Source organism: Dermochelys coriacea, chromosome 7, assembly GCF_009764565.3.
Source record: "Dermochelys coriacea isolate rDerCor1 chromosome 7, rDerCor1.pri.v4, whole genome shotgun sequence".
Classification (NCBI taxonomy): Eukaryota; Metazoa; Chordata; order Testudines; family Dermochelyidae; genus Dermochelys; species Dermochelys coriacea.
In genome coordinates, this window is record NC_050074.1 from 49,631,844 (window position 1) to 49,656,129 (window position 24,286).

Below are 24,286 nucleotides of genomic sequence, written 5' to 3' on the forward strand. Positions count from 1 at the left end.
CGCAGGCTCTGGTTCTCATGGGAGACTTCAATCATCCTGATATCTGCTGGGAGAGCAATACAGCGGTGCACAGACAACCCAGGAAATTTTTGGAAAGTGTAGGGGACAATTTCCTGGTGCAAGTGCTGGAGGAACCAACTAGGGGCAGAGCTCTTCTTGACCTGCTGCTCACAAACAGGAAGAATTAGTAGGGGAAGCAAAAGTGGATGGGAACCTGGGAGGCAGTGACCATGAGATGGTTGAGTTCAGGATCCTGACACAAGGAAGAAAGGAGAGAAGCAGAATACAGATCCTGGACTTCACAAAAGCAGACTTTGACTCCCTCAGGGAACTGATGGGCAGGATCCCCTGGGAGAATGACATGAGGGGGAAAGGAGTCCAGGAGAGCTGGCTGTATTTTAAAGAATCCTAATTGAGGTTACAGGGGCAAACCATCCCGATGTGTAGAAAGAATAGTAAATATGGCAGGCGACCAGCTTGGCTTAACAGTGAAATCCTTGCTGATTTTAAACACAAAAAAGAAGCTTACAAGAAGTGGAAGATTGGACAAATGACCAGGGAAGAGTATAAAAATATTCCTCACGCATGCAGGAGTGTAATCAGGAAGGCCAAATCACACCTGGAGGTGCAGCTAGCAAGAGATGTTAAGAGTAACAAGAAGGGTTTCTTCAGGTATGTTAGCAACAAGAAGAAGGTCAAGGAAAGTGTGGGCCCCTTACTGAATGAGGGAGGCAAGCTAGTGACAGAGGAGGTGGAAAAAGCTAATGTACTCAGTGCTTTTTTTGCCTCTGTCTTCATGAACAAGGTCAGCTCCCAGACTGCTGTACTGGGCAGCACAGCATGGGGAGGAGGTGACCAGCCCTCTGTAAAGAAAGAAGTGGTTTGGGACTATTTAGAAAAGCTGGACGAGCACAAGTCCACGGGGCCAGATGCGCTGCATCGAAGAGTGCTAAAGGAGTTGGCAGATGTGATTGCAGAGCCATTGGCCATTATCTTTGAAAACTCATGGCAATCGGAGGAGGTCCCGGATGACTGGAAAAAGGCTAATGTTGTGCCCATCTTTAAAAAAGGGAAGAAGGAGGATCCTCAGAACAATAGGCCAATCAGCCTCACCTCAGTCCCTGGAAAAATCATGGAGTAGGTCCTGAAGGAATCAATTCTGAAGCACTTAGAGGAGAGGAAAGTGATCAGGAACAGTCAGCATGGATTCACCAAAGGCAAGTCATGCCTGACTAATCTAATTTCCTTCTATGATGAGATAACTGGTTCTGTGGATGAGGAGAAAGGAGTGGACGAGTTGTTCCTTGACTTTAGCAAAGCTTTTGACACGGTCTCCCACAGTATTCTTGCCAGTAAGTTAAAGAAGTATGGGCTGGATGAATGAACAATAAGCTGGATAGAAAGCTGGATAGATTGTCGGGCTCAATGGGTAGTGATCAATGGCTCCAAATCTAGTTGGCAGCCGGTATCAAGTGGTGTGCCCCAAGGATCGGTCCTCGGGCCAGTTTTGTTCAATATCTTCCTTAATGATCTGGAGGATGGTTTGGATTGCACCCTCAGCAAGTTTGCAGATGACACTAAACTGGGAGAAGAGGTAGATACACTGGAGTGTAGGGATAGGATACAGAGGGCTCTAGACAAATTAGAGGATTGGGCCAAAACAAATCTGATGAGATTCGACTTGGACAAGTGCTGAGTCCTGCACTTAGGCAGAAGAATCCCATGCACCATTACAGACTAGGGACCGAGTGGTTAGGCAGCAGTTCTGCAGAAAGGGACCTAGGGGTTACAGTGGATAGAAGCTGGACATGAGTCAACAGTGTGCCCTTGTTGCCAAGAAGGTTAACACATTTTGGGCTGTATAAGTAGGAGCATTGCCAGCAGATCGAAGGACCTGATCGTTCCCCTCTATTTGACATTGGTGAGGCCTCATTTGGAGTACTGTGTCCAGTTTTGGGCCCCACACTACAAGAAGGATGTGGAAAAATTGGAAAGCGTCCAGTGGAGGGCAACAAAAATGATTAGTTGGCTGGAGCACATGATTTATGAGAAGAGGTTGAGGGAACTGGGATTGTTTAGTCTATGAAAGCAAAGAATGAGGGGGGATTTGATAGCTGCTTTCAACTACCTGAAAGAGGGTTCCAAAGAGGATGGATCTGGACCAGAGTTGGGCAAACTACAGCCCGCGGGACCTTCCTGCCTGGCCCCTGAGCTCCCAGCCGGGGAGGCTAGTCCCCGGCCCCTAACTCTGCTATCCCCCCTCCCCCGCAGCCTCAGCTGGCCGTGCCAGGGGGGCAAGGGACCGGGGAGAGCAGGAAGGGAGGCTCACCTGCAGCCACAGGGGAGCAGGCAGGTGCTGCAGGTGGCTGGAGAGCGGCGAACGCGGGTGGAGGACTCAAGAGGAGCACAGGGCAGCTGCGCAGCCAGCCAGAGAGAAGCAGTGTTTTGAAGGGGAAACTGCCGCTTCTCTCTGGCTGCATGGCTGCCCCTCCTCCTCCTGCGTCCTCTGCCCATGTTCGCAGGGCCGCATTCTGAAAGGGGCTTTAGAGGGGGGGTTACATAGGGGGTGGGGTTCCGGGGGGCCTGTCAGGGGGCAGGGGTGTGGATAGGGGTTGGGGCAGTCAGGGAGCGGGGGGAGGTTGGATAGGAGGTAGGGTCCCAGTGCGGCAGTTAGGGCCAGGTGGTCCCAGGAGGGGGTGGTCAGGGGACAAGGAGTAGCAGGGGTTGGCTAGGTCGGGAGTTCTGAGGGCGGCATTCAGGGGGCAGAAAGTGGGAGAGGGCAGATACGATTAGGGTTGGGGAGTCACAGCCTTCCCTACCTGGCCCTCCATACAGTTTTGGAACCCCGATGTGGCCCTCAGGCCAAAAAGTTTGCCCACCTGATCTAGACTTTTCTCAGTGGTACCAGATGACAGAGCGAGGAGTAATGGTCTCAAGTTGCGGTGGGGAGGTTTAGGTTGCATATTAGGAAAAAAATTTTCACTAGGAGGGTGGTGAAGCTCTGGAATGGGTTACCCAGGGAGGTGGTGGAATCTCCATCCTTAGAGGTTTTTAAGGCCCGGCTTGACAAAGCCCTGGCAGGGATGATTTGGTTGGGGATTAGGTCCTGCTTGAGCAGGGGGTTGGACTAGATGAGCTCCTGAGGTCTCTTCCAACCCTGATATTCTATGATTCTATGAAAGACCTAAAACATAGTTGTAGCTTAGATACAAGTGATCATGATTTGAATACATGTGTTATGCACAAATAGAATAAAGTCCAGACCAATAATATAGATACTTGCTGCTGAAAACAATTACACGCCAAATCTATTTGGAGAGAGAATTTAAATAGAAAAATGTGAATGATAATTGGGAACTATTTAAGAACATTTTACTAGATGCCCCAAAAGCCGCAATCCCATAATTGAGAAAGAAGGGTACATTGGTTAAAAAGTAATACTGGCTTACAGAGAAAGTCAAAGCAGCTAGTGTGTGTGTGTGTGTGTGTGTGTGTGTATCTATAAAATACATATAACAAATGGAAGATAGGAAGTTGATAGTAATCAATATAAATCAGAAGCTAGGAATTGTAAAAAAAATTGATAAGGGAAGCACAAGGACACAAAGAGAAATCTATGGCCAGCAGAGATGAGGACAAAATGGAGTTTTCCAAGTATATCCTAACAATGGCATTGGTTCATTACTAGATGGAAATGGAAATCAGTAATAATGCAGAAAAGGCAAAAGTGTTCAATAAATATTTCTAGTCTTTATTTAGGAAAAAGCCAGATGATGTGGTCATTTCATATGAAGAAACACTTTCTATTCCAGGGGTTCTCAAACTGAGGGTTGTGGGAGTCGCAAGCTGTCAGCCTCCACCCCCAAACCCCACTTCACCTCCTGCATTTTTATAGTATTAAATATAAAAAATGTTTTTAATTGATGGGGAGGGGGTCACACTCAGAGACTTGCTGTTTGAAAGGGGTCACCAATGCAAAAGTTTGAAAACCACTGCTCTATTCCAACAGTAACTCAGGAGAATTCTATTAAAGCTAAATATTTTTAAATCAGCAGGTCCAGGTTACTTGTCTTCAGAAGTTTTAAAAGAGCTGTCTGAGGAGCACTCTGGACCATTAATGTGGATTTTCAATAAGACTTGGAACTCTGGGAAAGTTCCAGACAACTGAATGAAAGCTAACATTGTGCCTATATTTAAAAAGGGTAAATGGGACACCTGACTAGTTATAGGCCTGTCAGTCAGACTCTGAACCTGGGCAAGATGATGGAGCAGCTGGCTTGGGACTCAAAAATTAAAGGAGGGCAATAGAATTAATGCCAATCAATATGTGATTTTGGAAAATAGATCCTGTCAAAGTAACTTGATATCTTTTTTGATGAGATTACTAGTTTGGTTGATGAAAGCAATAGTGTGGATGTAATAGATTTTGAGGTCTGTAAGGCATTTGACTTGGTACCGCACGACATTTTGATTAAGAAATGAGAATGATACAAAAAGTCAACTTGGCCGACATTAAATGGATTAAAAAACAGTTAACTGACAGGCCCCAAACTGTAAATGGAAATGGGGAATCATCATCCAGTGGGTGTGTTCCCATGGGGGTACCACAGGGTTCAGTTCTTTAACATTTTTGTTAGTGACCTGGAAGAAAACCAAATTGTCACTGATGTAGTTTGCCGAGGACACAAGTTGAGGGGGTGAAAACAATGAAGAGGACAGGTCGTTAATACAGAGCCATCTGCATGGCTTGGTAAGCTGGGCACAAGCAAACACGCGTTTTAATGGGGCCAAATGTAAATGCAGCATGAGCACCCCTAGTGGGCAGCCAACATGTGATATTTGCAGGAGCCTAGGTTCTAGCTGCTCTCCTCGAGCTGTAGGATAGCCAGTGGTGAACCCCTCCCGCTCCACAGTAGAATCAAAGAATCATAGAATATCAGGGTTGGAAGGGACCTCAGGAGGTCATCTAGTCCAACCCCCTGCAATCCCACTTTCCTCAGCCTCTCCTCATAAGTCATGTGTTCCAGTCCCCTAATCATTTTTGTTGCCCTCCGCTGGACGCTTTCCAATTTTTCCACATCCTTCTTGTAGTGTGAGGACCAAAACTGGACACAGTACTCCAAATGAGGCCTCACCAATGTCAAATGGAGGGGAACGATCACGTCCCTCGATCTGCTGGCAATGCCCCTATTTATACATCCCAAAATGCCATTGACCTTCTTGGCAACAATGGCACACTGTTGACTCATATCCAGCTTCTTGTCCACTGTAACCTGTAGGTCCTTTTCTGCAGAACTGCGGCCGAGCCATTCGGTCCCTAGTCTGTAGTGGTGCATGGGATTCTTCCATCCTAAGTACAGGACTCTGCACTTGTCCTTGTTGAACCTCATCAGATTTGTTTTGGCCCAATCCTCTAATTTGTCTAGGGCCTTCTGTATCCTATCCCTACCCTCCAGTGTATCTACCTCTCCTCCCAGTTTAGTGTCATCTGCAAACTTGCTGAGGCTGCAATCCACACCATCCTCCAGATCATTAAGGAAGATATTGAACAAAACCGGCCCGAGGACCGATCCTTGGGGCACTCCACTTGATACCGGCTGCCATCTAGACATGGAGCCATTGATCACTACCCGTTGAGCCCAACAATCTAGCCAGCTTTCTATCCACCTTATTGTCCATTCATCCAGCCCATACTTCTTTAACTTACTGGCAAGAATACTGTGGGAGACCGTGTCAAAAGCTTTGCTAAAGTCAAGGAACAACTCATCCACTCCTTTCTCCTCATCCACGGAACCAGTTATCTCATCATAGAAGGAAATTAGATTAGTCAGGCATGACTTGCCTTTGGTGAATCCATGCTGACTGTTCCTGATCACTTTCCTCTCCTCTAAGTGCTTCAGAATTGATTCCTTGAGGACCTACTCCATGATTTTTCCAGGGACTGAGGTGAGGCTGATTGGCCTGTTGTTCCGAGGATCCTCCTTCTTCCCTTTTTTAAAGATGGGCACTACATTAGCCTTTTTCCAGTCGTCCGGGAGCTCCTCCGATCGCCATGAGTTTTCAAAGATAATGGCCAATGGCTCTGCAATCACATCTGCCAACTCCTTTAGCACTCTTCAATGCAGCGTATCCGGCCCCATGGACTTGTACTCGTCCAGCTTTTCTAAATAGTCCCAAACCACTTCTTTCTCCACAGAGAGCTGGTCACTTCCTCCCCATGCTGTGCTGCCCAGTGCAGTAGTCTGGGAGCTGACCTTGTTCATGAAGACAGAGGCAAAAAAGCATTGAGTTCATTAGCTTTTTCCACCTCCTATGTCACTAGCTTGCCTCCCTCATTCAGTAAAGGGCCCACATTTTCCTTGACTTTCTTCTTGTTGCTAACGTACCTGTAGAAACCCTTCTTGTTACTCTTTACATCTCTTGCTAACTGCACCCCCAGGTGTGATTTGGCCTTCCTGATTTCACTCCTGCATGCGCAAGGAATATTTTTATACTCTTCCCTGGTCATTTGTCCAATCTTCCACTTCTTGTAAGCTTCTTTTTTGTGTTTAAAATCAGCAAGGATTTCACTGTTAAGCCAAGCTGGTCGCCTGCCATATTTACTATTCTTTCTACACATCAGGATGGTTTGTCCCTGTAACCTCAATAAGGATTCTTTAAAATACAGGTTTCAGAGTAGCAGCCATGTTAGTCTGTATTCGCAAAAAGAAAAGGAGTACTTGCGGCACCTTAGAGACTAACAAATTAATTTGAGCATAAGCTTTCGTGAGCTATAGCTCACTTCATCGGATGCATTCGGTGGAAAATACGGTGGGGAGATTTATATATATACTCAGAGAACATGAAACAATGGGTTTTATCATACACACTGTAAGGAGAGTGATCACTTAAGATGAACTATTACCAGCAGGAAGGGGGGAGGAGGAAACCTTTTATGGTGATAATCAAGGTGGGCCATTTCCAGCAGTTAACAAGAACGTCTGAGGAACAGTGGGGGGTGAGATGGGGGGGAGAAATAACATGGGGAAATAGTTTTACTTTGTGTAATGATCCATCCACTCCCAGTCTCAATTCAAGCCTAAGTTAATTGTATCCAGTTTGCAAATTAATTGCAATTCAGCAGTCTCTCGTTGGAGTCTGTTTCTGAAGTTTTTTTGTTGAAGAATAGCCACTCTCAGGTCTGTAATCGAATGACCAGAGAGATTGAAGTGTTCTCCGACTGGTTTTTGAATGTTATAATTCTTGATGTCTGATTTGCGTCCATTTATTCTTTTATGTAGAGACTGTCCAGTTTGACCAATGTATATAGGAGAGGGGTATTGCTGGCACATGATGGCATATATCACATTGGTAGATGCGCAGGTGAACGAGCCTCTGATAGTGTGGCTGATGTGATTAGGCCCTATGATGGTGTCCCCTGAATACATATGTGGACAGAGTTGGCAACAGGCTTTGTTGCAAGGATAGGTTCCTGGGTTAGTGGTTCTGTTGTGTGGTGTGTGGTTGCTGGTGAGTATTTGCTTCAGGTTGGGGGGCTGCCTGTAAGCCAGGACTGGCCTGTCTCCCAAGATCTGTGAGAGTGATGAGTTGTCCTTCAGGATAGGTTGTAGATCCTTGATGATGCGTTGGAGAGGTTTTAGTTGGGGGCTGAAACTGATGGCTAGTGGCGTTCTGTTATTTTCTTTGTTGGGCCTGTCCTGTAGTAGGTGACTTCTGGTACGCTTCTGGCTCTGTCAATCTGTTTCTCCACTTCAGCAGGTGGGTATTGTAGTTGTAAGAATGCATGATAGAGATCTTGTAGGTGTTTGTCTCTTTCTGAGGGGTTGGAGCAAATGCGGTTATATCGTAGAGCTTGGCAGTAGACAATGGATCCTGTGGTATGATCTGGATGAAAGCTAGAGGCATGTAGGTATGAATAGCGGTCAGTAGGTTTCCGATATAGGGTGGTGTTTATGTGACCATCATTTATTAGCACCGTAGTATCCAGGAAGTGGATCTCTCGTGTGGACTGGTCCAGGCTGAGGTTGATGGTGGGATGGAAATTGTTGAAATCATGGTGGAATTCCTCAAGGGCTTTTTTTCCATGGGTCCAGATGATGAAGATGTCATCAATATAGCGCAAGTAGAGTAGTGGCATTAGGCGACGAGAGCTGAGGAAACGTTGCTCTAAGTAAGCCATAAAAATTTTGGCATACAGACTGACAGAGCCAGAAGCGTAACCAGAAGTCACCTACTACAGGACAGGCCAACAAAGAAAATAACAGAATGCCACTAGCATCCGATGAAGTGAGCTGTAGCTCACGAAAGCTTATGCTCAAATAAATTTGTTAGTCTCTAAGGTGCCGCAAGTACTCCTTTTCTTTTTTTAAAATACAGCCAGGTCTCCTGGACTCCTTTCCCCCTCATGTCATTCTCCCAGGGGATCCTGCCCCTCAGTTCCCTGAAGAAGTCAAAGTCTGCTTTTCTGAAGTCCAGTGTCCGTATTCTGCTGCTCTCCTTTCTTCCTTGTGTCAGAATCCTGAACTCGACCATCTCATGGTCACTTTCCTCCCAGGTTCCCATCCACTTTTGCTTCCCCTACTAATTCTTCCCAGTTTGTGAGCAGCAGGTCAAGAAGAGCTCTGCCCCTAGTTGGTTCCTCCAGCACTTGCACCAGGAAATTGTCCCCTACACTTTCCAAAAATTTCCTGGATTGTCTGTGCACCACTGTATTGCTCTCCCAGCAGATATCAGGGTGATTGAAGTCTCCCATGAGAACCAGAGCCTGTGATCTAGTAACTTCTGTTAGTTGCCGGAAGAAAGCCTCGTCCACCTCATCCCCCTGGTCTGGTGGTCTATAGCAGACTCCCACCACAACATTGCTCTTGTTGCTCATGCTTCTATACTTAATCCAGAGACACTCAAGTTTTTCTGCAGTTTCATACTTGAGCTCTGAGTAGTCATACTGCTCTCTTACATATAATGCAACTCCCCCACCTTTTCTGCCCTGCCTGTCCTTCCTGAACAGTTTATATCCCTCCATGACAGTACTCCAGTCATGTGAGTTATCCCACCAAGTCTCTGTTATTCCAATCACATCATAATTCCTTGACTGTGCCAGGACTTCCAGTTCTCCCTGCTTGTTTCCCAGGCTTCTTACATTTGTGTATAGGCACTTGAGAAAACTTGCTGTTTGTCCTGTTTTCTTAGTATGAGGCAGGAGCCCTCCCCTCTCATTTTCTCCTGCTCATGCTTCCTCCCGGTATCCCACGTCCCCCCACTTACCTCAGGGCTTTGGTCTCCTGCCCCCAGTGAATCTAGTTACAGTGCGAGCTGCAACACACCATAGGACTTGGGCTGCTCCCCAGCCCAGCCCCCACTGAGTGGATGAGAAGCAGGCAATGGTGAAGCACCAGACCCCATCATATCAGTGCCTCCTTGGGGACCCTGGGAGATTGGGCTTATTGGATAAGTGCATGCAGCACCAGTGCTGGGGAGCATCCCAGTGGCTGGTGACCACTGCTCTCCGCCTTGCATATGGCTCTTGGGATCCTGCAGGACCCTCCGGTCCATGGCCTTTGCATAGCAATACCCATTAAACCATGAGCCCTGCCATGAGCCCTTGTAACAAGCCTGCAGGCCCAAAGGCAGGAGTCCACAGTGGCCACCCTGTTGCCCATTATGGACATGTGGAATTTCCCAGGGATGGCAAGGACTGTTCCCGTGTTGCCATGCCCGCTGCCCCAACCCCTTCCACTCCAGCTAAATGGGAATCACTCCCACCCCTTTGCCACAGAGGGGCAATGACACACATCTGCCCAGTTCTGATTCCATCCAGTAGAGGGCAGCAGTGCATCGCAATGAGGAGGGAGAGAGGTTGCCCCATAAGGATGATAAATTGCAGGCTAATCTCCCACAATGCTCTGCAGCATCCGGCCAATCAGGAGCAGCAGTCATAGGTGAGGGAGCTGCAAAGGAATTCACATGCCTCCCAGTATAATAACCGCGTTTCCTTGGGGAGAAAGGCCAGAAAATGAAAATCACCTAGAGGAAAGCAGCATCAGGGAAGCTGCAAACGGAAACACCTGCTGCGTCTCCAGCTGTGCCGGGGGCCGCGCCGGAGTGTGCGAAGGTTGCACTGCATGGGGGACTGGGCCCTGCTGCTCAGGAATGCTGGAGCAGCACATTTGCTGGGAAGCAGCTGCATTCTGCGCCTGCCGAGGTGTTAATAGAGATGTGCACGGATGGGGCTGCAGCAAGGAGATGCAGAACAATGCAGAAAGAAATAGGTCACACCTGCCCCTGCTTTGGCTTGCAACAGAGCGCATGCCAATACATGTTACACACATACATCCAGACACATTCCCTACACACACTGCACATACACACACACACTCTACACATTACATAATGCACACACAATTTCTACTGCACACAAACACCTGCACCCAGCCAGGCATGTGCATATCCAGCCACAAAACACTTTTAACACATCCACCGTGCGCATGCACCCACCACACGTCTCCCATGTACAGCCACGCACACCTGAAACTTTTGCCCACAGCACACGCCCAGAGTGGTGCTCACTGTCTGTGCATCCACATCCAGCACAGCTCTGGCAGCACATAAGTGCAATCACAGAGCTAATGCTGGAGGACCCTTGAAGGGGGGCCTAGAGCTTGAACTCTCCCCTCCCCCCAGCTTGTATAGCCCTGCCTCTGGGCTCTAGCAGCTCTGCGTGTCTCCTGACTATTACGGGGAGCTGGCAGGAGACATACTGAGCCGTCTCTCAGTGACTTTCCTGAGGACCCAGAAAGCAGCCGCCCCAGACTCACCCCCCAATACCCCACTTCAGTGGCTGGTGGGTTCTGGCTACAGTTGCAGGGATCAGTGGGACAACGGCCTGGTGGGATTGCAGCTTTGCCAGGGAACAGGGAGCCACCCTGGCTAAGCCTCCGCCAGCCCCCTCCCCAACAGGGGGCCCCGCTGCACAACAGGGCCCTTGGGCCACAGTCCCAACTCCCAGACCTGAGCTGCTCCACAGTCTCCGCCCACGGGCTGAGTGTGGGCCTCTGACTGGGCATCACTGCACCAGCCACTGGGGGTGCAGGGGCCAGGTTGGGAGCCCCACCTGTGGCCCAGGGGCTGCTTGTGGATCTAGAGGGCGTCTGGGTTAAGATGCACTGAAAGCCACACCCTGCAACATTTAAACAGAAGCATTGGGCTCAGCCGCGCAGCTAGCGGGAGGTGATGGGGGCACTGTCTCCCTGCATCAATGCTGGCGCCAGGAGCACACTGAGCAGCAGCTGTTCCTTCCCTGCTCTACGGCACCCCTCTTGGCCACATGCTGCATTACAAGGGTGGGAGGAGAGCTGCCCCCTGGCTGCAGCGTGGGAGCTCATCCTCACCCCAAGCAAGTATGGGCCTAAACCAAAAACTTGCACCCCTCCATCCCAGAAACTTGAGCATGGAACTGGATTAGGCCAGGTGTGTAAACAGCCAGAGGCCAGAGCCAGCCACTGGTGCCATTTGGCTGGGGAGGCAGGTAAATGGACCAGAGACCAGAGATGAGATTTTCAATGGGAACTGAGGACCAGATCCTCAGTTAGGTGCACAACTCCCATTGCTATTGAAATCCATGTGAGTTGGGTACCTAAATACTTTTGAGGCTCTGGTGCCTGACTGCCCTCAAAATCTCCCTAGATTAGACAGGGCCCAGTGAACTCCCCAATCTGTGTTGTGACTGACACCAGGCTCTGGGTCTGAACCTATCTCACAAAAACTGCCCAAGCCTGACGAAGGCACAGGGGGGTCCCCCCACAATCAAACTTGATTCTGCAGAAGGTTTCCAGCTTCTGCCCTCTGCCTGCAGTCCCAGCTGGGAGCCCAGTGCCATGCAAAGGCAGAAAGGGAAACGAATGCACAGAGGCTAACACAAGGCTTCCAGTGACGGGCTGAGTAGGGGGATTGCCCTCCCTCATCACACACAGGCAGACCTCCCAGTGGAGCATGCCAAGAGGTGCACCGATCCCCTGAACTGGGGGAGGAAGCATGCAGGAGTGAATGGCAGGTGGGGGATGGAGTGTGCAGAGGAAAGGGCTGTCCCCACCAGGCAATAAAGTTCCACCAGAAAAATCCACCTGGCTAATTGCGCTAGCTTTGCGAGAGCGCTCTGCTGCGCCCCAGGGACCCGCACAGGTGGGTAACCTTGGCAACCAGGCATTCTGGGGCTCCGTGCGCCAGCTGAAGTGGGTGGGAGATTTTAATTGCATCCCCTCCCCCCATGTGGTGGAGAACAGAGCGAGGGAACCTCAGCGGGAAGGTTTCCACTCCAGGCCCTAGTGGGACAGGACAGCCCGCTCTGCTAGCTGAGATCACTGGCGGGTCAGGGGCTCCCGCGACCCTCTGCAGGGGCAGGACCTCAGGGAGAGGAAACAGGAATGGGAGGCCCAAGGAGCATCGGTGCTGGCAGCTGCAGCCCAGCTGTGCGGTGCAGCGGGCGCGCCTGGCAGAACAAGCTGCACTGCAGGATGCCTGTGACAAGTGCAAGGTATCAACCCACCCCCAGAGCCAGGGATTCCGGAGCACATCTGCGCCCCCAGAAATGGCCTGAGTCCCCCAAAACACCTGAGGGAGGCTTCTGTGCTCAGCATTACAAAGGGGCAAGGAGCAGGAAGATGGAGCTCACTGTGATCGAGAGAGTCGGGGTGGGTCAGCTGTGAACAGCACTCTTTATAATCCAATAACCCCGAGAGGCCGGAATCGAGATCGAGAGCCCCAGCACTCTCGGTGCTGTAGAAACGCGTAGTGAGAGAGAGAAAGTCTTACAATGTGCCTAAGCATGAAGGCCCAGCTGTTCAAAGGTATGAAGTGCCCAGCTTCCACTGAAATCTGCTAGGGCCTAAATGCCTTTGAGGTTCTGAGCCCAAGTATCTTGCCTATGGTCACCCAGCAGGTCAGTGGCAGGGCTGGGAACAGACCCCAAGTCTCCTGGTTCCCAGGCCAGTGCCCTGTCTATGGGCCTTGCTGCTATTGGCAGAATCCCTGCAGCTGTTCCAAGGGAGATGACAGAGAGCCAGCTGTACCTCCGGCACCCATCCTCCCACTCACCAGGAAAACTCATCCCCTTCGACTTGCTGGGCACAAAAGCAGCTGAAAACACTTGTCCCTCCCAAACGACAGCAACAGCTTTTGTGACCAAACAGCACAGGTCAGACTGCCACTGGGTCATTTCAGCTGCCAGCACCAACCCCTCTGCTTTCCCCATTCCTAACTGAGCTTTGTCTGCCAGACCCACACATCCAAACTCCTGGGAAGGAGTTAAATATCCAACCCCTTTGCCTGTAACCCCAAGTTGCAGAGTAAGAAACACCTGCTCTTGCCTCGCACCGTGTTTTAATGCATCTGATAAAAATATATGAGCTTCTGGGGACTCGCAGGCAGATAGATTTGGCAGCATTTCTGCCTGCGCTTGGCCTGGGCGACAGGCTCGGAACTGGGGCCTGGCTCTCCCTAGCAGTACATTCTTGGTTCTCTGAGTAAGGTTCTGTACGACGGAATCAGTGTGCAATAAGGTGATTACGATGGCTCTTGGTTAAGCTATAGAGTGTTCTGTTTGCAGCCCCCCAGGGTCTCTCTGCTCCTGTGCTCCCCAGCACCACCTGCTGGCAGTTTTAGAGCATAGCTGAGCCCCCAAACACCAAATGGGTCTCAAATGTTTACCAGTGAATATCTAAAGTATTGTGACCACAGGTACAATTGCTGAAAACATCTAGTGACTTGGGAGCCTGAGTCCCACTGAAAGTCACTTAAGTACTGTTACCCCTTTTGCCCTGAGTGGTTAATCAGCATTGTGGGGGGGGAGGGGTGTCTCGTGGGTGGTTTCCATCAGGAGGAGAAAACGACAATCCTGTTCATTTACAAAGAATGTTTCCCTGACCACAGAAGGAATCAGACAGGAGGCAAATTCTTTGCTTATAGTTCCAAGCCTCTCTCCAGCCAGCCCTCTGCCCAAAAAGCTCCCTCTTCTGCTGTCTCTCAGCACCACCTTACCAGCACTTTTTTTGCTTCTCTCTGCCTGCCACTGACCGCTTCCAACACACAGACATGCACAGCTCCCTGCAGCATTCGTGTGCCGCCCCCAGCGAAACCCCTCTGTCTACATCGCTCAGCTCCTCATTAGCCCGGTATGTTGGGCAACAGCTCCTATTGCTTCAGCTCTCGGACACCAAAAAGGTGCCTAACTGCTTATTATTTATATTACCATAGAAACGGGCTGAGATTTTCATTTGGACAGGAGACAGATTTGGAGAAGAGGGATCTGAAAGTCTTCAGCATAATGATGAATTTGTGTTTGCAGGTGACATTATTCAGAGATAAGGTACAGAGGGAGAAGAGAAGGGGATCAAGAATCCAAACAGAAACCTGGAGAGGGGATGAGGAGAAGCCTGTGAAGAATTCGCCAAAAGAGCTATTAGAGAGGTAGGAGGAGACCCTGGAGAGGACAGAGTCACGGAAACCAAGGCAGGACAAGTTCACAACCCAGTTTTAAATTAAATGGAAGGATAGAGTTTGGTTGTACTGTTCTATAGGTGTCCACACTGCTCTGTGTTTGTATCGGAGAGGGCAAGGAGACTGCCTGGCATGTGGGATAGATGATGGGAAGGTTGGTAGGGTGCAGATGCGACCCCCACAGCACAAAGCAAAACGCCACTTTGGACTTGATCGCGAAGTATGAAAAAACTCACCTCAGACCTGAAGACTTTCCACCATTCCAGCAACTCCCAAACTCAGCGGGTCCCCAAAGTGGGTCGCAACCCCATTTTAACGGGGTCACCAGGGCCAGCATTAAATTTGTTGGGATCCAGGGCTGAAGTTGAAGCTTGAGCTCCACCCCCACCCAGGGTGGCAGGGCTTGGGCTGTGGTCCCCTCTCTGCCCACCCTAGACGGTGAGGCCTGGTCTCTGCCCCCCTCCTGGGATCATGTAGTAACTTTGTTGTCAGAAGGGGGTCCCAGTGTGATGAAGTTTGAGAACCCCTGCTCTAACTAACTGGCCCAAAGACCCCCCCGCCCCCGAGTACAGCTGAGGACTGGAGACACTTGATCTGGATAAAAACAGGTTTTCTTGTTGTACCATCATAAAGTTGAAGGGCCCATCAACTTATCCAGTCTGACCTCTGGTATATCACAGACCACCAGCTCCACCCAGCACCTGAATACTGCACCCAACACCCGAACTGTGTTACTGCCCAAGCGGAGACGCAGGAAGCACATGGGCCATCCACCCACCACAGTGGCATGATAATGCCCAGTATTCCTGCGGAGCCCTCAGAGGGATATTTAGCATTTATATCATGGTTTTCATGGCCAAGACGCTTTGCAGGTATCCACTAGTTCCCCCCTAAGAACACCCCACTCCCCATGAGCCCAGAGGGGGCTGTCAGGCACAGGTCTGCGGATCAGAATGCGTGGGTTCTAGTCATGGATCTGCCACAGACTTGCTGTTTTGACCTTGGGCAAGTCACAGTGAACCAGACTTTCAGAATTACATGCACCATTTCGGTGATGGCACACCCAGGGGCAAACAGCCATTTCTGGGTCTCGTTGGCCATTTGCACAGACAGCTGTGGTGAGTGTCTGTGCAAAGGAGGCAAACTGATGTGTGTACATGTCTGAAAATCTCTCCCCTAATTGTCCTGTGCCTCAGTTTCCCTGTTAACTACCTCAGTGGGGTTTGTGTTTGAGTCACTCATCCAGGGCTGTAAAGCAGGTTGAGATCTTCAGGTGGGGGCACTACAGAAGTGCAAAATGCTACCATTGTAATCCCAATTTTACGGTTTAGCTCCCGTGTGTGCGCGCAAGGTGACTCGCCCTGTGCTCAGCCCTGTGTGTTTAGCTGTGACCTGCAGTGGGTGCTAAACTGGATGTCTGCCCTTTCTAGCTTTTTAGATGTAAAATAAAAGGACTGAATGGTTATTTTGGGGCAGCTTCTTTTTTTTTTTTTTTTTTGGCCTTAATCTCAAGAATACCAGGGTCTATATTCCTGAGATTACAAAACAAGTCAAAAATTCAAAAAGCTCCTAAAAAGATTGAGGTTCTGATTGCTAACATAAGCTATTTGCCTCACTACATACCCAATACTTTCAACACAGCAGTGAAGTTAGCTCCATGGTTACATATACGGAAAAGCCCCTCAAAATCTGTTGTTTCAAGCCCAAACACTTTTTTTGTGGTTTACTTGTTTATTACAAGATGTGTATTACAAACTGCCCTGGAAGCCTCACAACCCTTCATCAAACTGGCTAACTTACGCTCACTGCCAGCCCTCAGTAGGCCTATTTCAGGGTGCTTTATAGTTTATTTCCCTCTACTTGCATTATAGCATCTCCACTTAGCCTAACATATAACTGACAAGACAAAAGCCTTCCCATAAATAAAAGCTTAAGAGCTCAGGTCAGGGGTCAGAGGTCAATCATGTTAAGGACAAGGTTGGCACAGGAGCAAAGGGATATAAACTGGTCATGAACATGTTCAGGCTGGAAAGGAGGGGTGAGGCTCTGGAGCAGCCCCTCTCCACTCCCCCCAGATGAGTTGTGGGCGCAAACCATTGTAATTAGTTTGGGATGCAAGCTGTCTGAGTGCAGTTGAAGGATGGGGCTGTGTGCGAAGGTGGGGGGCAGGGCTCAGCTGCCCAGGGCTCACATCTGATTCACATTCCTAGAAGCTTATACGTCAGGGTGTCAGTCGCCTCCTGCAGGAAGCCAGCTGGGACTTTCCCCTCGGTTTTGGCTTTTTATTTCCTCCCTCTAGGTGGCTGTGGCCAGAGATGGAACACAGGTCAGGGCTCCGAAGTGGCACCTATCCTTGTCTCTCTCTGGTAGGTGGCTGGTGGGTCTTACCCCCATGCTCAGGGTCTGACTGATAGCCCTGGGTGGGCTCAGGAAAGAATTCCCCTCCCAGCTCAGACTAGCAGGGACCTGATGGGGGAGTTCCCCTTCCTGTGCTGTGTGCGGGTGCTGGACACTGGCCAGGATTATCTGGGTATTAGGATGCTCCCCAGGGCATCTCACCCCCACCTGCCCTTAGCGGGAGACAGACTCATCTGTGCCTGCCGGGGAAATCCACCAGCCGCTGGCAGCTCCAGCCCTGCTTCCCCGGCCCCTGCAGGCCTCGTGCTCTCTGCACAGCTATAGATAGGCAACCACCAGCCTCTGAGTCCTCAGAGCATTCCCTGCCATGTCCAGCTCCTCCTGCATGGGGCACTCTGCACTTTGCTAAACCCCACCACTGAGATATATGGCTAGGCGAGTTTATCACCCCAGATTAGAGTTTCTAGTAGTGAGTGAGAACACTGGAAACAAATGGTTACATAGCAAACAAAATCTTAACATGCTTTCTGAGACTCAACTTTTGTCACAGGGCTCTGCGGGCCCTACCCAGTGAACCGTAGAATCATAGAAGATTAGGGTTGGAAGAGACCTCGGGAGGCTGTAGGGACTGGTCACCAGCGAAGGTAAAAATTGGGTTCTCTGTTAGCTGAATATACATCTCTTGTTAACCTGCTGACATGTAAAGTGAGTCTTGTCCCATTCACAGCAGGTCTCCTCTCACCCACCTGAACTGCATGTAAATGAAGGGCTGTAAGAAAAGCATTTTTGTTGCCCTCCGCTGGACTCTCTCCAATTTGTCCACATCATTTCTGTAATGGGGGGCCCAAAACTGGATGCAATACTCCAGATGTGGCCACACCAATGCCAAATAGAGGGGAATAATTAATTCCCTCGATCTGCTGACAACGCTCATACTAATGCAGCCCAATACGCCGTTGGCCTTCTTGGCAACAAGAGCACACTGTTGATTCATATCCAGCTTCTCATCCACCGTAACCCCTAGGTCCCTTTCTGCAGAACTGCTGCCTAACCACTTGGTCCCTAGTCTGTAACGGTGCATGGGATTCTTCTGCCTAAGTGCAGGACTTGGCACTTGTCCTTGTTGAACCTCATCAGATTTCTTTTCACCCAATCCTCTAATTTGTCTAGGTCACTCTGTATCCTATCCCAACCCTCCAGGGTATCTACCTCTCCCCCCATCTTAGCCCTGGTCTACATTAGGAGTTGAGGTGGAATTTAACAGCGTTAAATCGATTTAACCTGCACCCGTCCACACGACAAAGCCCTTTTTTTCGACGTAAAGAGCTCTTAAAATCGATTTCTTTACTCCACCCCCAACAAGGGGCTTAGCACTGAAATCAACCTTGCCGGGTCAAATTTGGGGTACTGTGGAGGCAATTAGATGGTATTGGCCTCCGGGAGCTATCCCAGAGTCCTTCATTGTGACCGCTCTGGACAGCGCTCTCAACTCAGATGCACTGGCCAGGTAGACAGGAAAAGGCCCATGAACTTTTGAATCTCATTTCCTATTTGGCCAGAGTGACAAGCTGCAGGTGAGTGCAGAGCTCATCAGCAGAGGTGACTATGCAGAGCTCATCAGCAGAGGTGACCATGATGGAGTCCCAGAATTGCAAAAGAGCTCCAGCATGGACCGAATAGGAGGTATGGGATCTGATCGCTGTAGAGGGAGAGGAATCAGTGCTATCAGAACTCTGTTCCAGTTTTCGAAATGCCAAAACATTTGTCAAAATCTCCCAGGGCATGAAGGACAGAGGCCATAACAGGGACCCAAAGCAGTGCCGCTTGAAACTTAAGGAGCTGAGGCAAGCCTACCAGAAAACCAGAGAGGCAAACAGCCACTCCAGGTCAGAGCCCTAAACATGCCACTTCTATGATGAACTGCATGCCATTTTAGGGGGTTCAGCCACCACTACCCCAACCGTGTTGTTTGACTCCTTCAATGGAGATGGAGGCAACACGGAAGCAGGTTTTGGGGACAAGGAAGATGATGATGATGAGGTTGTAGATAGTTCACAGCAAGCAAGCAGAGAAACCAGTTTTCCCGACAGCCAGGAACTGTTTCTCACCCTGGACCTGGAGCCAGTACCCCCTGAACCCACCCAAAGCTGCCTCCCGGACCTGCCAGGCAGAGAAGGGACCTCTGGTGAGTGTATCTTTTTAAATAGTATACATGGTTTAAAAGCAAGCGTGTTTAATGATTAATTTGCCCTGGCATTCACGGCCAGTACAGCTACTGGAAAAGTCTGTTAACGTGTCTGGGGATGGAGCAGAAATCCTCCAGGGACATCTCCATAAAGCTCTCCCGAATGTACTCCCAAAGGCTTTGCAAAAAGTTTCTGGGGAGGGCAGCCTTATTCCGTCCACCATGGTAGGACACTTTACCACGCCAGGCCAGTAGCACGTAGTCAGGAATCATTGCAGAACAAAGCATTGGAGTGTATGTTTGCTGGCATTCAAACAACATCCGTTCTTTATCTCTCTGTGTTAGCCTTAGGAGTGTGATAACATTCATGGTCACCTGGTTGAAATAGGGTGCTTTTCTTAAGGGGACATTCAGAGTGGCCGTTCCTGCTGGTCTGTTTGCCTGTGGCCGAACAGAAATGTTCCCCGCTGTTAGCCATGGGGGGGGAGGGGCTAGCCACGTGGTGGGGGGAGGCAAAATGTGACCTTGTAACAAAAGTACATGTGTTATGTATGTAATGTTAACAGCAAGGTTTACCGTGAAAGAGTGTACCCATTGTTCTACAAAATGTGTCTTTTTAAATACCACTGTCCCTTTTTTTTGCTCCACCAGCTGCATGTGTTTCAAGGATGACAGGATCCTCTCCTTCCCAGAGGCTAGCGAAAATTATAAGGTGAAAAAAATGCACTCGCGATGAAATGTTCTCTGAGCTCATGCTGTCCTCCTACACTGACAGAGCACAGATGAATGCATGGAGGCAGACGATGTCAGAATGCAGGAAAGCACAAAATAACCGGGAGGAGAGGTGGTGGGCTGAAGAGAGTAAGTGCTGGGTTGAAGAGAGGGTTGAAGCTGAAAGGTGGTGGCAGCGCGATGAGAGGAGGCAGGATTCAATGTGGAGGATGCTGGAGGGTCAAACTAATATGCTCCAGCGTATGGCTGAGCTGCAGGAAAGGCAGCAGGAGCACAGACCACCACTACAGCGCCTATGTAACCAACCACCCTCCTCCCCAAGTTCCATAGCCTCCTCACCCAGATGCCCAAGAACGCAGTGGGGGGGCCTCCGGCCACCCAGCCACTCTGCCCCAAAGTATTGCCCAAGCAACAGAAGGCTGGCATTCAATAAGTTTTAAAGTTTTAAACCTTTAAAGTACTGTGTGGCCTTGTCCTTCCCTCCTCCACCACCCCACCCAGTGCTTCCCTCCTCCACCACCCCTCCCGGGCTATGTTGGCAGTAGAGTGAACCAAAGGGGGGTGTTTCATCAAGGAGAAACAAACAGAATTTTCACACCATAGCCTGGCCGGTCATGAAATTGGTTTTCAAAGCTTCTCTGATGCGCACTGTGCCTTCCTGTGCTCTTCTAACTGCCCTGGTGTCTGGCTGCACATAACCAGCGGCCAGGCGATTTGTCTTAACCTCCCACCTTGCCATAAATGTCTCCCCCTTACTCTCACAGATATTGTGGAGTGCACAGCAAGCAGTAATAACAGTGGGAATATTGGTTTTGCTGAGGTCTAAGTGAGTCAGTAAACTGTGCCAGCGCACTTTTAAACATCCAAATGCACATTCTACCACCATTCTGCACTTGCTCAGCCTATAGTTGAACAGCTCCTGACTACTGTTTAGGCTGCCTGTGTATGGCTTCATGATCCATGGCATTAAGGGGTAGGCTGGGTCCCCAAGGATAACTATAGGCATTTCAACATCCCCAGCAGTTATTTTCTGGTCTGGGAAGAAAGTCCCTTCCTGCAGCTTTTGAAACAGACCAGAGTTCCTGAAGATGTGAGCATCATGTACCTTTCCCGGCCATCCCACGTTGATGTTGGTGAAACGTCCCTTGTGATCCACCAGTGCTTGCAGCACTATTGAAAAGTACCCCTTGTGGTTTATGTACTCGCTGGCTTGGTGCTCCGTTGCCAAGATAGGGATATGGGTTCCGTCTATGGCCCCACCACAGTTAGGGAATCCCATTGCAGCAAAGCCATCCACTATGACCTGCACATTTCCCAGGGTCACTACTCTTGACATCAGCAGATCTTTGATTGCGTTGGCTACTTGCATCACAACAGCCCCCACAGTAGGTTTGCCCACTCCAAATTGATTCCCGACTGACCAGTAGCTGTCTGGCATTGCAAGCTTCCACAGGGCTATTGACACTTGCTTGTGAACTGTGAGGGCTGCTCTCATCTTGGTATTCTTGCACCTCAGGGCGGGGGGAAGCAAGTCACAAAATTCCATGAAAGTGCCCTTACACATCCAAAAGTTTCGCAGCCACTGGGAATCGTCCCAGACCTGCAACACTATGCGGTCCCACCACTTTGTGTTTTTTTCCCGGGCCTAGAATCAGTGTTTCATGGCATGAACCTGCCCCATTAGCACCATGATGCCCACAATGCCAGGGCCCGTGCTTTGAGAGAAGTCTGTGTCCATGTCCTCATCACTCTCGTCACCGCACTGACATCGCCTACGCGCCTGGTTTTGCTTTGCCAGGTTCTGGTGCTGCATATACTGCTGGATAATACATGTGGTGTTTAATGTGTTCCTAATTGCCAAAGTGATCTGAGCGGGCTCCATGCTTGCCGTGGTATGGCGTCTGCACAGAAAAAAGGCACGGAACGATTGTCTGCCGTTGCTCTGACAGAGGGAGGGGTGACTGACGACATGGCTTACAGGGAATTAAAATGAACAAAGAGGGTGGCTTCAAGGAGAAATAAAAATAACTGTCACACAGAATGGCCCCCTCAAGGATTGAGCTGAAAACTCTGGGTTTGGCAGGCCAATGCTCAACCCACTAAGCTATCCCTCCCCCTGGTATTTCAGGCAGGACTGAATGTCTATTAAACTTTTCAAGGTACCCCTGACAGACCTCACCGAAATGATTGTTGGCTGTTGATTTCATGGAGGGAGAGAGGGGGAGCAAATGAATACAAAACAAATCTGGTCTATATCTTGTTTTGATCCACTCCATCTATCTTTTACATCTTTGGCTGGCAGCAGACAATGCAGTAGGACTGCTTGCCATGGTCTGGCGTCTGCACAGGTAACTCAGGAAAAAAGGTGAAAAACAATTGTCTGCTGTTGCTTTCATGGAGCGAGGGAGGGAGGGAGGGCCTGATGACATGTACCCAGAACCACCCATGACAATATTTTTGCCCCATTAGGCATTGGGATCTCAACCCAGAATTCCAATGGGCAGCAGAGACTGCGGGAACTGTGGGATAGCTACCCACAGTACAAAGCTCCTGAAGTCGATGCTAGCCTCGGTACTGTGGAAGCACTCCTCCGAGTTAATGCACTTAATGCCCTTAGAGCATTTTGTGTGGAGATGCACACAATCGACGATATAAAAAAGGTTTCTAAAAAACCAACTTCTATAAATTCGACCTAATTTCATTGTGTAGACATACCCTTAGTGTCATCTGCAAACTTGCTGAGGGTGCAATCCATCCCATCATCCAGATCATTAATAAAGATGTTGAACAAAACTGGCCCCAGGACCGACGCCTGGGGCACTATGCTTGATACCGGCTGCCAATTAGACATTGAGCTGCCTGGCCAGTGCAGATACACACTGGGCTGTTTATCTTACCCCAGGGGGTGTATTTATTTGCCTCTCACATAGTAACACCAGGCAATACAGGCTTACAGCCAAGGTAGGCTTCCCTGCAGCCCTCATGCTCATCCTCATCCCATGCTCATCCTCTGAGCTCCTCCTGAGCTGCCCCTTGCTTCCTTTTCCTCCCCAGTTACGGCTAGCCCAGTGACTGTCACCCAGGGGCTCATGGCCCCCACCAGAAAGTGTAGAACTGCCCTCAGTTGGACCTGCAGCATGCCCCAGGGTGCTGCTGATCATGCCTGTCAAAACCTCACTAATGAGTTAACATCCTGTCAAAAAAGGTTGATCTCACCTAAAGTTCTCGACAGCATTTTCTGCCAAGCCCAGCTAAGACCGCTTTCTCTTGGGGATTACAGTGGACGAGAAGCTGGATATGAGTCAGCAGGGTCGTTTTTAGCCACAGTAATTACATTTCAGGTCCCTCAAGTCCCATGAGGGGGTCAGCCTGCCCCAGTTCACGGGCACCCCTGAGTTGGCTTCCTGGAGACCTTTTAGAGGTCTCTGGGTGACTCCCCTCCTCCCCCTGATCTGCTCTCCACAAACTCATCCGCCACTGAGCAGATCTTTAGGCTTCCGGTCCCCTTACCACATCTTAAGGTCTGGAGGGCAGATGTCATACATCTACTCCAACTGCACCAGGTTATACAAGTCCTCGATGGTAGTGGCCCCTGTGCCCTTTCCCAACTTGCAGAGATATTCCCCCAGCAGGTTGGCAACCTCCTTGTAGGTGATGCCTGAGGTCTTGTGTACACCCGGAATCATTTCCTGTATGCCTCTGGGGGTAGAACATATGATAGTCCCCCGTCTTAATACCACCCATTTGGCTGAATGCCTCTAGGGCCTTGGGACCCAGCAGTGGGGGTTTAGACAGTGGAGCCTGTCTGTGGGATCAATCTGGTTCAGATCACAAGCCTTCTCGAAGGCTGTGAGGTAGCCATTAATATCCCTCCCCCACCCCTCCTTAAACTGGGGCAGCAGTTTGGTGTCTAGATTCCCCACAGAACTGGCATTTCAGGGCCTTTCCCCACTTACCTCCCTCCCACCCTCGGCAGACCCTCTTGGCTTGCCTCTCCTCCAAGTCCAGCTCATGTTTTCACTGCCCCAAGCGGTCAGCTGGCCTCTGCTCCTCCGGCTCCAGCTCCTTCCCTCTCAGCTTCAGTTTCCATCTCTTCACATGCACTGGGGGGAACCCAGGTGGGAAGCCCCCATTCTGGCTGGGGAACTGGGTCCATTGGACCCCCTGCCATTACACCAACTGCCCCACTGCTACTCCCAGGAACTTGGTCTACCAGCCAGGCAGTCAGCTGCTCCTAGGTGAGCCTCCCAATGCTCAGACCTCTCTCCCTGCACAGATGTGCCGGGTCCCTCTTACAGAGCTGGTTATAAGCCATTTCCATGCTGGTTCCTTCCATTCCCTCATTTTATTGCTGGCAGCCACTCACTGCAAAGTGGCTGCTCTCGCAGCCACCTATCTACAGGGTGCATCCACAAACCATTCTTTGCTACCACATTGTCACAGACTCCCAGTCGTGCCCACCCTTGGCCCCGTATGGTCCCTGGGAGGAACCCCCTTCAGTGTGACAGCCCTTCTCAGGGG